The 5618-nt window shown below is 46.3% G+C and overlaps 1 long non-coding RNA gene across 5 annotated transcripts in view; it reads right to left on the reverse strand.

The window, feature by feature from the left end:
- Positions 1-1969: 1969 nt before the first annotated feature.
- LOC116072485 overlaps positions 1970-5618 on the reverse strand; it is a 25769-nt gene continuing 22120 nt past the window's right edge. For all 5 annotated transcript variants that reach the window (XR_004111479.1, XR_004111478.1, XR_004111481.1 and 2 more), the window contains 2 exons: positions 2651-2768; positions 1970-2454 (listed from right to left, as the gene is read on the reverse strand). This is a non-coding gene — a long non-coding RNA (uncharacterized LOC116072485). The remainder of the gene's footprint in view (positions 2455-2650; positions 2769-5618) is intronic.

Genomic DNA, 5618 nt, shown 5'->3' on the forward strand with positions numbered 1-5618 from the left:
AAGTCAAAAGTTTTCAAACAAAACCCCCAATTCCAGCAGGCTTTAGAAAGTTCAGACAATTCAGCACAGCCCTTTTATAGCAATACCTGGTGGGATCTGAGAGATGTCTGTTTCGCATAGATCAAGCATTTGCTTGCCAATTTGCCTCAGTGCTCACCACTCCTTGCTGTCCCCGTGGCAAGGCTGAGTGCTAGCTGTCTTTTATCATTGACTTTGCAGAGGGGGGGGGGGGAAGCCTCCTCGTCCACGTCTCTATGGAAAGTGGAAAGATAAAGGCATGAGAGATCCACGTGACCTCACAGTTTCAGGTCCACTCTTCATGTGCTTGACTAGCTTGGGGTTTGCAGAAGTTTGAGTTTGGGGGTTCACACAGAAAGGCAGCATAGTCCATAAAAATATTTGTTGTGAGGACTGGGAGGCTCGATTAGCAGGTAAAGTGCTTTCCATGCAAGCAAGAGGCCCTTAATTGGATTGTCTAGCCATTTTGTACTGCTGGTGACTGTAATCTCAGCTCTAGGGAGGAAGAGGCAGGTAGATTCCTAGAGCTCACTAGATAGACGACAGACAGACAACCTAGCTGGATCAGTGAACTGCAGGTTAAGTGAGAGACTCAGTCTCAAAAAAAAAAAAAAGGTAGAAAGAGGATACTTAACACTGACCTCTGGTTATGATGCTCATGTGCACAAGTACATGTATCCCACCCACACATGTGAACATAGATAGACACATGCACATACACACACACACACACACACACACACACACACACACAAGTATCTAAAGAGGAGGGGCTGAGGACCGGTGCAGACATTCAGTTTGAAGATGTAAAGGCTCAGAGGATGCTGTGTGAAAGGACTATGCTCAAGCAGAATTGACCGATGTGTTACTTCAGTGGGCAGCCCAGATGGCAAGGGTCCTAGGAGAACAAATTTCATCATAAGATATAGATGAGCGGTTGAGCAGGCTAGTTTCCTAAATGGAACTGAGCGGCCATTCTGCTAGAGGAGGGAGTGAGAACTGAGGAAGAGTGGTATGCTTAGCCAGGAATTCTGGGAGCACCACCCATCTTCAATAGGCCAAGCAAACCAACAAGAGTGAAAAGCAGAAAAGGGAGATGTAGTTAACATGGCCACCCTGGGAAGAGGAACACAGAGGCCCACTGACCCCACAGTCTAACTCCAGGTTCCTGCCATAAATGTTATGTTTAAGTAGATGGTTAAGGTATGTATAACCATGCAATTCCCATCAGGGTATGGTCTTGCCCACCACCACCACCACCACCACCACCACCACCACCACCATCATCATTTTAGGACAATCTCTTCTGCATTGATCAGAACTGTGGAAAATCTCTACCTGGAAGACAAGTTTCTCTCCTGATTGGCACCAGACTTCATCCCTCTCCCTCTTCAAGTATGAGAATCTTGGAGGGATGCCAGTTTCCAGAGGCCAATTATTTTCAACACTCTGATAGCCAAAGAGCAAAGTCTTCAGACTGTCTTCATTCATGCCAGGACAGTCACACTTTGATCTGCTCAGTGTGGCTGTGTGCAACTTATTGACCAAGATGTCATAAAGTGGACATTAAAATCACGTTCTTGAAGGAACATGACGAGGATAAAATTAAAGAAATGAATTCAAGCGTATTTTGCATAATGCTTGACCTGTAGTAAATACTCAATAAATGTTAGCTAATGTGCCTTATAAGAAGGAGAGGGTTGATCAGTTATCTCTAGAAGCCCTGCCAAGTCTGTGTTCATGTCTCATTCATCTGCATTTCCTCCTTCCAAGAATTTACAGAAAGGAGAGAAAATGAGTGGATTTTAACCTCATTTCCTTTTATGGCTTCTACTCATTGCTCCCAGATCACTATGTGAACTACAGACTTTAATTTTAGCTACTTCCATGACCACTTGAACCAGACATCCTAGAAGTCCACTAGGCTGACAGAAGGGCTGCTCACTTGGAGCTACCTGCTTGCCTTCAATGCTTCAGACTTAGAGCTGGTTGCCCAGGGACCTTTGATCCACAGTGATGACATCTATGAGCTGAATCAAGCTCAAGATCAATTAGCTGCTTATATGAATTGAACCCAGAGGAAGCTGAAAAACATAGAATATTGAGTGGTTAAGAAGAGCCCTATTCTTTCAAATGCAGGATGTGTGGATGCTGTATGGGTTGCCCAGCTTGTGCTCTTAAATTTGATGCAGAAGGTAAAATTCACTAGACAAGCACAAGTTAGTCTTTTTCCTGGTAGAAACTGGTCCTGACAGGCATCATCTAGGTCTATTCTTCTTTACTGGTCAACACTCTGAGGACTGGGAAGATGGTCCAGCTGTTAAGTGCTTGATGATCTCATTGAGGACCTGAGTTTGGTTCCCAGCATCCATGACAGGTGGCTAATACCACCTGTATGTAACCCAAGCTCCAGGGGATTTGATATCCTCTTCTAGCCTATATGGACACACAAATAATTAAAAAGGAAAGTAAGTCTTAAGGAAAATGCCCTGTGCTCTGCTCAGCACATCAGCATGCCCAGCTAATGGCATTTCCTCAGCTCTTATGGCCCCCTCTCCCCATAGGTACAGCTGCTTCTGGCCATTGAAATAAAAGCCAACTTCTTATTAGGGACAACGAGACTCTACCTTACCTAAATCATTGATTATCAGAGGTCCAGCCAAGCGGTGGGACTCAAGGGGTGGCTTCACTGTTGCTTCGTAGGGAATTGCTCCAAAACATCGTAGCTTAAACGACTTTCTTGGGAGACCCTGGATCGACAGAGGTTAGTCTGGTTTATTCTTCTGGTCTCACAAAGTTGCAGTTAAAAAGTCCAAGACACCCAAGTCACTCATGTACCTGGCACTTTGACAGGGGCAACTAAAGGTTGAACCTCTCTTCTCTCCCTAACCTCATCCCCAGACCAGCCTCAAACTTTATCCTTTGACCTGGTCCATCTGCCTCCATTTCCCCTGTGATGTGATTATTGGTGTGTACCACCATGCTCAGTTTATAAGATGCTGAGAAAACAGGACCCAGAGTTTGCTTCCAACCCAGGGCCTTGGGTTCTCCCATCCCTAGCTCTCCATTTCTTCTTTCATGGCTAGCCTTGCTACCTGGTCACCGGATCTCAACAACCAGTTTTCCACCAGAGCACATGCCAGTGAGAAAGCACTTCTCCAGCGGTTTGCACGCTGTTTACTAATGCCCTTGACCCCTGGCCAGGCCAATCACTGTGAGAGGAAATGCCACAGAATCACTAAATCGTGGAGAGATGCATGCTGCAGTGCATACTGTTTATACAGAGGACAGGACTGTGTCTGTTCTCAAGCCCTTTCTAAGTCTTTCTCATACTTTTCCATGATCTCATCTCCTCTGTCTTATTTCCTCTTCCCTGTATAACTACCAACCTCCTCTAAAAGACAACAAAGAAACATAAAAAGAAAAATATGCTATGCTGTAACCAGTTCCTGAAACAGCAGCTCCATGGCTATGATTAGGATCTAGGAATCTTTCTGAACCTTTCAAGCAGTAAGTTGTAAACTCAAGGCCTGCAGGCGTGTTTTGATTGAAGCTGGTTTTTTTTTTTTTTTTTTTTTTAAATAGGAAAATTTCATCTTAAAATTCACATCCCAAGCTTCTTTTGAAAATTTAAAGGGCAGGCAACCCTTGGCTTACATTCTTCCATGGCTAAACCTGGCAGTTGCTAAAGTGGAGACTTCTCCCTCCCCTTCCAGAGGGTTTGGGGCTGTCCAGTTCACCTCAGTCCCCACATTCTGTTGTTACAGGTTGTCTGGAACTACAGCTCTTAAAAGATGTCTGAGCTGTCTGTCTCACTCCTTTCTGCTAGCTGCTAAGCCTCTGAAGCTCTTTGTTTTGTGTTTTGGACAGGTTCTCTTGTTTTCCAGGCTGGCTGAGATGAATTTGGGCATCTGGTCCTCTAGCCTCGTCCTTCCAAGGGCTAAGACTGCAGGTGTGCACCACCGTGCCCAGTTTATGCAGCCTTTATGGGGCTCGGGAGATGGAACCCAAAGATTTGTGAATGTGATACTGTGAGCAAAAGCAACTGATAGCAGGAAGGATTTATTTGGGCTTACTTTCCTGGAGACAAGTCCACAGGGGTGGGGAGGTATGGCAGCGGGTGGCCAAAGCAGGAAGCTCAGAGATCGCATTTTCAGCCACACAAGGAAAGCAGAAAGAACTAATTGGAAGAAAGGTTCTGAATTCTCAAAGCACAGTCAGTGCTGCCAGTGACTGACCTCCTCCAGCAAGCCTTCACAACCCCCTGACAGTGCCACCAACTGGGGACCAAGTGTTCAAATACCTGCATCCACGGTCGGGGGAGGGAGGATTTCTCATTCACACCACCATTCTGGGTGCACTGGCTAGTTTTGTGTGTCAACTTGACCCAAGTTAGAGTCATCAGAGAGGAAGGAGCCTGAGTTGAGGAAATGCCTCCATGAGATCCAGCTGTAAGGCATTTTCTCAATTAGTGATCACTAGGGGAGGTCCCAGTTCATGGTGGGTGGTGCCATCCATGGACAGTGGTCCTGGGTTCTATAAGAAAGCAAGCTGAACAAGACACGAGAGCAAGCCACGAAGCAGCACCCCTCCATGGCCTCTGCATCAGCTCCTGCCTCCAGGCCCAGCTATGCTTGAGTTCCTGTCCTGACATCCTCCCATGGTAGACTATGAAATGGAAGTGCTAGCCAAATAAACCCTTTCCTCCCCAGCTTGCTCGTTGGCCATGATGTTTCATCGCTGCAGTAGAAATCCTAAGACAGTAGGCAAGCACTGCCAGTTGAGCACCATTCCCTGACCCCGGGCTTCTAGCTCTGGCTTTAAACTTTCCCTGAAGGGTCTCCCTTCTTCCCCCACCTACCAATTACCTCCACTCCACAAACTATGCTTACTGTGTTTTCCATTCACTCATGCAGCTCAGTCACCATGTCTTAGCTGAAGCCTTTCTTGACTTGAAGCCAACTCATCCAACAATGCCTTGACTGCCCAGAGTCTAAAAGCCTACTTCCTTTAAAACTCCCTGCTTGAGTTGACAGTGGCTGTGCGGGGGTGGATTCCTTTGTACTCCCCTGGGTGGATCTAGATCTCAGTCCTTCACGATGTTACAGGCCAGGGCTCCATTATGGATACTCTGCTACAGGATCACTAGAAGCTGCTAAGACACAAGTACTGGCTCCTCAGGAAAAGCAACTTCCTATCTTTTGAGGATGACACACAGTGGAGTCCTTTTCAATGGGACAGTCCCGGTCCAAATTTGAAAAAGCATCTAGAACAGCATTGTTATTGGAGTTGTGAGGGTCAGAGCCTGAGCTCTGGCAGTCCTAGTATGCTAGGCACAGCCTCGGGTATTAAATAGGACAATAAAGGAACCAAGTAATAGTGAAACGCAGAAAAGGGAAAAGTATTCCATATGGCCACCTCAGGAAGAATAATAAAGGAGATCCAGTGACGTTCCCCCACAGCCCCCAAATCCACCTCAGAGGTCCTGGTATGAAATATAAAACAGCGGGCAGCAAGATGGCTTGGTGGGTAAGGGGTTTTGCCACCAAGCCTGACTACCTGAGTTGAATTCCCATAATAAAAGAAGAAGGAGAAGGAGG

This window comes from Mastomys coucha, unplaced genomic scaffold (genome assembly GCF_008632895.1).
Source record: "Mastomys coucha isolate ucsf_1 unplaced genomic scaffold, UCSF_Mcou_1 pScaffold23, whole genome shotgun sequence".
Classification (NCBI taxonomy): Eukaryota; Metazoa; Chordata; class Mammalia; order Rodentia; family Muridae; genus Mastomys; species Mastomys coucha.